The sequence below is a fragment of the Palaemon carinicauda genome, chromosome 38 (genome assembly GCF_036898095.1).
Source record: "Palaemon carinicauda isolate YSFRI2023 chromosome 38, ASM3689809v2, whole genome shotgun sequence".
NCBI lineage: Eukaryota > Metazoa > Arthropoda > Malacostraca > Decapoda > Palaemonidae > Palaemon > Palaemon carinicauda.
The window spans coordinates 16,290,455-16,300,777 of NC_090762.1; the positions used below are offsets into that span (position 1 = coordinate 16,290,455).

A 10,323-nucleotide genomic window follows, 5' to 3' on the forward strand; every position below is an offset into this window, starting at 1 on the left:
CAATGAAACAATATCTAACAGATTTTGAATATTTGAGAACAAAGCCCTCGGAAGAATATTGGGAATTAAATGGCAGAACAGGATTAGAAATAAAATTATAAGAGAGATTACCCGAATGCCTTATGTGGATTAGATTATGGTAAAGGTTGTGAATTCTTTATGGGCTCCATAAGGCACTAGAGGAGTTGGAAGACCAAGGCCTACTTGGCTGAGGACTATGAAACGTGAAGTAGGAGATGATGAATGGAGAAGTATTGATTTGAAATTATTTAAAAGCTGAAGATAGAGACGCCTGGCGATATATATATATATATATATATATATATATATATATATATATATATATATATATATATATATATATATATATTGAAAGTATTTGATATGTGCTTAATTTTGTATAGGGCATCACACGGTAGATTGAGACGATTTACATCAAGAAAGCGCACAATGAAAATATCAAACATGTAAAACTTTATAATCTAGAGGAGCAAATTATTAGTAATTAAACGATTAAGTTATTGTACTTGGAACTTATGATGAAACCGAAAAGAAATTATAAGGGAAAGCTTTGATAAAAAAATAAGAACAAAAACTTCTTTATTCTAAATTGGAAAATATTCTTATGAAAACACCTTTGAATCAGAGATAAGTTATTAATGAAAAAATGATAATGACGTCTAATGAGGAAATAGGGGATCTTTTAAAGCAATAATTATCAAAGGTTCCGGGACTATTTTCTATGAGAATTATAAGACTGACAATCATACAGTAATATGGAATGAGGCACTTAAAAACTATAAGACAGATGATAGGTGTTGAAACATTAAAATTTTATAAAGATTAATTACATAGATTATTGTTTTTCACAAAATGTCATTCTTACTCTGAAAAGAATTAAGGGGGAAAGCCCTACATAAATGACTAAAACACTATTGGTTTTCAAAAAGCAATCCTAACTGAGAAACAACAAATAAAAAATAAGGCAAAGAAAGCCATACATAATTAATTAAACCAATAATGGAAAAAAAAAAATATTGGATTTCATAGTATTTTTTTTATTGTGAAAAAAAAGTATAGAAAGCCACAAATAATTTATCAAACCATTATTAAAAATATATATTGGTTTTGAAAAAGGAATTCGTACCAAAAAATATAAAAGAAAAAAAAACTTGAGGCATAAAAAGCCATACATAAATGATTAAGCCAATATTCAAGAATTCAAATTTTTTTTTTTTTTTTTTTTTTTTTTTTTTTTTTTTTTTTTTAACACGGAAAGATTGTCAGATTTTGTACACATCATCACCACATTCCTGACTCGGTCGGATGAATGACGTTATCGGTTATCGATCAAAAATCTCCCGACACGGACAATCAACTCCTAATTTGTGGGAATTTTCTCTTCCCTCTTTCATTCATCCATAGGAGAGTCATATGGGGATACTATAAAAACATCTCATCATTTGCCGTAAATATGACGTAACAAAACTGAAAGTTCTTATTTTGAATTTCAATTAATTTCTTTTCATTTAATTTGAATGATTCAATTAATTTCTTTTCATGTTATTTGAATGATTCAATTAATTTCTTTTCATGTTATTTAAAAGATGCAATTAGTTTCATACTTGAAAGTTTAATGGAAAGGTCTCATAGCAATGTTCGATGGCCTTAAATTTTCACTTTAAACCGATATGATAAGCCGACAGCTGCATGATGCCAAAGAGGTGTATCAATTTTAATAAAAGAAAGAGATATCTTCGTCATTTTCACTAGGAGATAAACCTGGCTAACCTAAACGACCTCAGTCCAACCATATACTCCCTACAATAGCTAAATACCAACGACTTTCGAATATCTGAAGGGCAAATGATCCCATAACTTCGTAAATGATGGTTCCATATTTTTTTTTATAAATTAGGGGAGTTTATTGGGAATTATATATTATGATACAAAAAATAACTATAATCAATTGATGAAATAGAATATTCTAATAAACACATATATATGTATAATTATATATGTATATATATATTTATATATACATATACATATATATATATATATATATATATATATATATACATATATATGAATGCATATATAAGTGTGTATGTGTGTCTTTTTCACTTGTACACACTCATATATATATATATATATATATATATATATATATATATATATATATATATACATATATATATGTATATGTATATATATGTATATATATATATGTATATATATACATATATATATATATATATATATATATATATATATATATGAAACGTATTAAATGCAAAATTTTATCACTTACCTCCTTGATCACAACTGTTGTCCCACCATAATCTGTATACGTTGGTTGGTATGAATCACAGCCTGAAACATTTACAATGTAATATCTTTAATTATTTCTTCATATATAACTATCATAAATATATGATTCAAATATTCAAAATGACATATTCCTTCACACAAAACACAGTTAAACGAAATGGTTATGCATAATATGATATTATAGACATAATATATTAATAAATCAAAATTAATTATAACTTATTCAAAATACGAATATTGTAAATTCAACTCGTGGAGCACTAAGGGTTCTGATGATAGGCCATAGAAATTGAATTAGCTCATGACTCGGGACTCTTCAATGGCAAGCTATAATTAGACTGTTTTCTTCAAAAGCAACAACAGATGTGTACAACATTCAAAATAAGGACCGTAGAGTTACAACGTAGCAGCACAAAGTGAAAGCGAAGTTAAATATTTTCTTTACCACATTCAACTGAATACTTTTTGTATGTATGGTACTTCAAACTGATTTTACCAAAAATTAACGTTATCTGGACTTTATTCGTTCAATTTTATTTTTATCAAGTTCTTATCCCGAGTGAAAAAAATCTTCTGGTTATCGCGAACAAAGCGTTGCATAACCTTGCAAACATAATTATTCCTCTGGAGTCTAGAGACTTGAGTAGGGTTTAAGAAGTCAAGTTATGCTAAGGTCGGTTGCAGCTCGCTTCATGAACTTGCATTATGATAATCTAATAACCTAACTGTAGCATAACTTATATCAAAATAACTCAAGTCATTATCCGGTACCTAACAAAAAAGAGGTGCTAATTGCGAAAATACCAAAACTATGAGTCAATAAAGTTAACATTAAGGAAGTGGTTCATGTTGCTACGCCGCAAATACTTAAAATTCTTCATTAGCAAAATAGTTATAGTGAAATCTCTGGGATTTTATTGGCTGGGTGTTCAGACTGAGGAAAAGGAGAGCAGGTTAGTCTACACCTGATTTTACGTGGGTAGATCTAATTGGATGGCAGCAGTCTATGAGAATAACTGGTGGTTAGAGATGACGGCAACCATACTCCATTGTAATATGCCGAATGATCATTCTCTATGTTGGCCTAGTTGAGAATCTCTTTATATATTAAAACAACGAAAGGATATTGGACCTAAAATATATCATTGTTTCTGGTCAATAACTTCTGGATAGGATTAAACAGTAGAATAATGAAGAATGGTCCAGAGAAAAAGGCATCAAACTCAGAGACATCGCAGTGCAAAGGATTTTGTCTTTTCGTAGTCGGTACTTTCTTTAGTGCTTTCAATAATGAATAGATCATAAATAGCACATAATTCTAAGTACCAGTCGAGACGAGAAATTGAGCCAACTGCATTCACTACATGAAAAAACAAGACCTATAGATAGGAGAGGAAGTAGGTGTAGTGCACGTGCAGGTAAAAATGCAACGCAGAATAGAGAAGAATGCCCGCTATATTTTCTTATAGCAGCAGATGCAGTAACTACCAAAATTTTCCAGTCAAATTAAACGACAAAACCCATTGATTATAGGGTACTAGTTTTGTTGATTTTTATGCCAATTTAAACAAAAGTGACTAAAGTCATTGAATGTACACAGGCAATTGTTACCCGTATTAGACACCTTGGTGGGCCTATAAATACCTGTGTTATCGCTAAATATAGTTAGTTGTTCGGGAGCTAGTCTTTTCCTTATACCTCCTTCAATCCTGTCACATTGCTAACCTATGGAGTGCCTCGAACACCCAGCCCATCTCCCAGCTCACCGCTTCGTCTGCTATATTGTTTGACGATGTCCAACATGGACCCCGACTCATCTGGATTTAGCTTGCCAAGATTCAGTTCTGCATCAAGGATGTCGAGACCCACTCAAGTAGCAAAGCAGACCATGTCCTCCGTGCAATCCCCAACAGTACCTTTCCAGAAATATCCGTTTAGCTTTGCAAGCAAAGGGACGCATTCATACAGTTAAATGTCTTCAAATCATATCTCCTAATATTTTTTAGCCCTCTCAACTACTGTTGGGGGATCAAAAGGGGTTGATGGCCCTCAGAGAAATTGTCAGTATTGCTTGAATTCTGCCCGCTGTAGATGGTTCTCCTCGTGAAGTGAACCAAGCTGGTACCCATTGGGTACAACCCTGCTGAACCTCTGCAACTCAACGTTACCAATGTCAAACCCTTGCCTATTAAAGAACTGATGACTAGAGTCGACTCATTTATCGATAACAACTTGTTCACTGTCAAAAACTCCATCAACAACACCTGACGAAGGGGACAAATGATAACAGCAGACGTGAGTGCTGTGAGACATCAACGCATACCTTGCAATATGCCTGTGTAACAACAAAGCCACAAAATTACCCACCAATGGCGCCCATGCCCGCACCCCAACTTATGCCCTCAACATCATTCACTGGATGAGGCCCCTCACCCACAGTTGTGCTACTACCACCTTAGATTCATTGCTACTGCTAAGAAACGTGGTCCCAGATGTTAGTGATGAAAAAAAACATATAAGTAGGCCCTTCTCCATAAACTAATTTCTTCTTTTTGCACAACTCAGAATTTGAAGTTTACTTTTTACTGAGCCTGTTGTTCTTTTCTGCCACATTCTCTCTTATGGTGTGACACTGTCATTCCAAGACTGCTGATGCCCGCCTGGTGGCCTCCAACGAGTCTGATATCCCCACTCAGGGTCATCAGATGTTGATACTAACATTTAGTGCCACCTAGTTTTGGTGGAATTTCACTGTCGCCGATTACACTGATTCTCATCAGTGCAGATTTTCTCGTACAATGCCACCTCCTGGTTGACGTCGCACATAAACACTTAGGCAACACCAGCTCTTACTTATCCACACCTTTATAAGTTGCTCCCATGTATCTCCCTCTCCACATCTGGATGTTCACGGTTGCCTACCCCCACCTCCTCACTTTATAGCCACCTCCTTACTTTATAGTCTTCCGTCCATAACTAAACCAGACACACATGGTTCTGCCAAGCATGGTATCTATCACCATATCAAGATGACATGGCCCCAGTGCTTGGAAGATTCAGGTGTTTGGCCCCAGAACATTTGGCAGCTCCTAAACACACTTTTCTCGAAAGGGAAAATATGGGCCTTTATCAAAATAGCTCAAGCCCATAGTTGTTACCCCTGCACAACATTCTGAAGAACGATGAATCGCTATGCCCTTATGAGGATTATAGATGTTTTACTTTGCAGATAGAAACAGATCACATCCCCTCCTCAACATCACCAATATCAATACCTACCTTCATGGTGCTAAAGCATTTTCAACCCTCAGCCCCTTGAAGGGGTATCCTCAGGGGTGCATAAACCCAGAAGACATACCTGAGGCTGCATCACCAGCCCATTTGGCACATAAACATATAATTACTCCTATTTTGGCCTTCGTTGATTCTAATCCATTTGATAACAGTATGTTGATATTTTCCACACACCAGAACTTACAATTTCTCTCTACCTGCCCTATTTATATACAGACGGGACAATCAAAATGGTGCCAATTATGTTTGAACTATTGTATACCATTCATGGCATTAAAAATGGGCTTACAATTCCACTATTTTATGTGTTATTACAGAATAAAAAAGAACACACCTAAGTGTAATTTTTAAACAAATTACAGGTCTTGTCCCTAAGTTGTCCATCAGGTCAACATTAACTAAATGATTAATTCAATCACCTTAGAATTTTCGTCATGTTCCAGCTATGGTTGCTTCTTGCATTTTTATCAATGTATATATAGGAAAGTTTGTGAATATGGATTCAAATCACGTTATGATACTGATGCCCAATTTGCTCTAAATAATGCATGGTATCAGCTCTTGCATTTCTGACACCAAAGTTGTCGAAGGGTTCGATATGCTCACTGATCCCAATATTATTCCCCATGAAGCAGAAAATGTTCTTGACTACTTTGAGGGCACCTGGATTAGACAGAAAAAAAAATTAAAAAGAGAAAAAATATAACGATATATCTAACATATACAACATTCCAAGTCAGTGCGTGCAGATAAATTTTCTATGGTATGATATTCTAAGTAAAACAATTTCGATGTGAATGCACTTTGAAGTATCTGATTTTGAAGAAAAGTTTTCGAAGATCTGTTTTTGAAGAAACGTTTTCGAAGAAATGTCCGTAAATCATAACAAGTGTACCTTTGGTGCCATGGAAGTGGCATTCTTTGATTATTGCATCACTCATGATGGCATTCACCACTTCCATGAGAAGGTATCAGCAGTACAGAAATTCCCACATCCTCGACCATCAATGCACTGCAAGAGCTCTTAGGCATGGTGAACTATTATCACTGGTTCTTGCCAACCACTGAAACCACTCTTGCCCTCCTCTACAACACTTACAAGGGCAAGCCAAAAAGAACATGAAGTGGGGCCTCCTTTAGGAGGTAGCCTTCTTCAATGTAAAAAAAGAAAAAAAAATAATAAAAAAAACCCTATCAATTGCTACTGTTTTCACCTTCCTCGTCCAACTGCACCCCTCATACTCTCCACCACTGCCAGTGACGTCGCCGTAGAGGCAATACTCAAACAAATAATCAACAGATCTCACTGCCCACTGGCCTTCTTCAGTAGAAAACTTTCCAAGGCTAAATTCAGCTATTTCACCTTTGACAGCAAACTATTGGCTGTGTATTTGGCTGTTTGTCACTTCAGACAATTCTTCGAGGGTACGTCCTTCTCCATTCTCAAGGACTACATGGCCCTTGTGCATGCCCTCGCTGAACGGTGCCTGGTTTTCCACTCGAAGCTGACATCTCTCTCCCATCACCAATACCCTTTTTAAAACACACTGACAGCCGTCCACCTGGGAATGGATTACACAAGGCTTTAGCCGAAGCCTAACGAAAGGACCCAAGTATCAAACCTGCATAATATCCTGCACGTCTCTCCTTTGGGAAAATATTGTCTTCAATGACTCCTCTGTGATATCACAGTACTTTTAGGCCACATCCATGTATACCTGCTTCTATGCACCGAGAGGTGTTTCAATTAATCCATATGGTATGACATTAGTAAAAATGCCAAGGATTGGGTCTGCGTCTATAATTTGTCAAACTTCAGAAATGCAAAAGCACATGGATTCAGGTGTGGCACTTTCCATCAGTATTGGCATCGTTTTGCCCACATTCATGTTAACGTAGTTGGCCCCCTACACACGTCACAAGGATATCGTTACCTTTTCAAAGTCATCGATCACTCGTTTTGCTAGCCTGATGCATCATGCAAGCTGCAACATCAGCCTCATGTAATGCTGCCTTAATTTCCAGATGGATGGCAAGACTCGGCATCCCAAAGCATATTACTTCCGACCGAGGTAACATTTTTACCTTTCAATTGTGGACATTATTAGGCCATCATCTTGGCATCACCATATATTAGACTACCGCTTACAATCTTGCAGCAAATAGAATGAAATGCTTCCATTGTACTATCAAAGCAGCATTGATGTCCTTCTTCACTGACAGCTGTTGATTTCCATAACTTCCCTACTTCCTCCTCAGACTAAGAACCACTACCAAGGACACCACAGACGTTTCAGTGGCTAATATGTTGTATGGCGTCATGTTGGTCATTCATGAGGACTTTTTCCGTCCACCACCTCCTCTATTGATCTCCAGTGCCTATATCAGATTGTGGAAAATTTACCCTTTGCCATCAGACTTATGGACCCAGAGCAAAGCAGCACATAGCAAAAGACTACACACTGCGACGCAAGTCTTCATGCACACCAACGCCCCTACATACAGTCCCATTCCTTGTCCTTCATAGTACTACTGAAAGCTTTCCTCCTCAACGTTCGTCGAAAAGAAAACTGGATAACCATCGTCCTTAAACCTGCATATCACTTGCAAGACAACAATGCGCCTATCTAGTGCATGATGCCCTCTTTCATATGAATGTATGATTCAGGAGAGTGGAAACGAGTAATATATGAGCAGCGAGCAACGCATATACATATAAAAAAAAATAATGTCCTCTCTCACACACCACATGCAGTAACCAAATTAAACGACAAAAACCGATGAATGTAACACGTTAATTTCAAATTTATTTTCATTACCGTTATTATTTTGTCATTTTTATGGCAATGTACGCTTTAATGACAAAAGCCGTTGAATGTACACAAGCAATTTTCACTCTTATGTGATCCCTTGGGGTCCTATAAATACCTGTTATTGTTAAATATATATATATATATATATATATATATATATATATATATATATATATATATATATATATATATAGTTGTTCCAGAGCTCGTCTTATCCTCATACCCCTTCATTCCCGTCACATGGGGGTACGCTTATAAGCTAAATTAATCATTTCTCTCTCTCTCTCTCTCTCTCTCTCTCTCTCTCTCTCTCTCTCTCTCTCTCTCTCTCTGTTTATGAGTGTGTGCGAAGGATACAAAGTTGTCCTTAATTCAATATTATCAATGCATGATGAATTATGATAGGTTATGGATGACATCTATAGCACTACATCACCATAATTAGTCAAAGGCAATCATTAAAGAGGAACCTATCATCATTAAGCATCACGAGATATTGCCCATCAAAGTTTCTCACATTACTCTTTCCTTCTGTATCTATCCTTCTGTATCTATAAATAAATTCATACTTGACATGTGTATCATAATCACCATCATTATTATTATCACGATTATTATCGTTATCATTGTTATCATTAATCTTTTAGTATCTGCATACGTTATTCTTGTATAAATTAATGTGATGTTAACTTGGCTAGCAATCTTCAATAGTACATAAATCGCATATACAAAACAGGATCGAGAGGAAAAATCATAGATGCGATACAATATGACACGAACAATTCCATACATCAAATCCCTTATAGTTACTCGTTATAAGAGATAAGTGTACACTATACAATGATAAATGAGGCTACCTCAGCTTCATTATAAACAGTTAAGCTTACTCAGCATATATCATAAAGACGTGTTAATCTACGATGACCAACTTTATTCAATCTAGGCAACTAATTTATAAGAATAATAAAAGAATCTACATAGCATAGAATATTCAGAATTTCTCAATGGAAAATTTACTTAAAAGAAAGATGGAAATTCGAATTCCTCATAGCAGAAAACGGTTTAGTCACCTGTTATTATTATGTACATGATTTTTTTTTATTTACATAAAAGTAACAATTTCAGTTCTATAACCCAAAGTGTTAACTATCATAAAGAATAGAAATAGATTCGCTTCCTCATGCTTGCAACCCTCTGGGAATTCTCGGAATCTGGACTGGTCGCAATGAAAGTACTGCGGGAACCTTCTCTCGCTTCACGGACCAAAACCAATTAACCTGGGACCTACCGCTATTAACCAGGTCATGCAATTCAAAATAGAGAGAGAGAGAGAGAGAGAGAGAGAGAGAGAGAGAGAGAGAGAGAGAGAGAGAGAGAGAGAGAGAGAGAGCATAAAAAAGTGGCTGGATGTAAATGTAGAGAATTCATTCATTATTTCATTTACATGTTCATAATACCAAGGCTACTCATGCGTTCCAGTCTATATTAAGTACATGGAGCTACTCAGATTATATATATATATATATATATATATATATATATATATGTATATATATATGTATACGTGTGTGTGTGAGAATATATATATATATATATATGTGTGTGTGTATATATATATATATATATATATATATATATATATAAATATAAATATATATATATATATATATATATATATACATATTTATATATATATATATATATATATATATATATAGAGAGAGAGAGAGAGAGAGGAGAGAGAGAGAGAGAGAGAGAGAGAGATGGAGCTTTATTCAAGGTTTATTATTCACAAACGGATGGAATTTGATAAAGGAACCTGTGACATCCTAAGTACAAAATTTATTCGGCTTCAAGAAACAAATTACTAGAAAATCATCTG

The 10,323-nt window shown here is 35.1% G+C and overlaps 1 long non-coding RNA gene across 1 annotated transcript in view; it reads right to left on the reverse strand.

Moving 5' to 3' along the window:
* Window positions 1-2,314: 2,314 nt before the first annotated feature.
* The window catches only part of LOC137630393 (uncharacterized), a 118,674-nt gene continuing 110,665 nt past the window's right edge, over window positions 2,315-10,323 (reverse strand). The window contains exon 3 of the long non-coding RNA XR_011041701.1: window positions 2,315-2,376. This is a non-coding gene — a long non-coding RNA (uncharacterized lncRNA). The remainder of the gene's footprint in view (window positions 2,377-10,323) is intronic.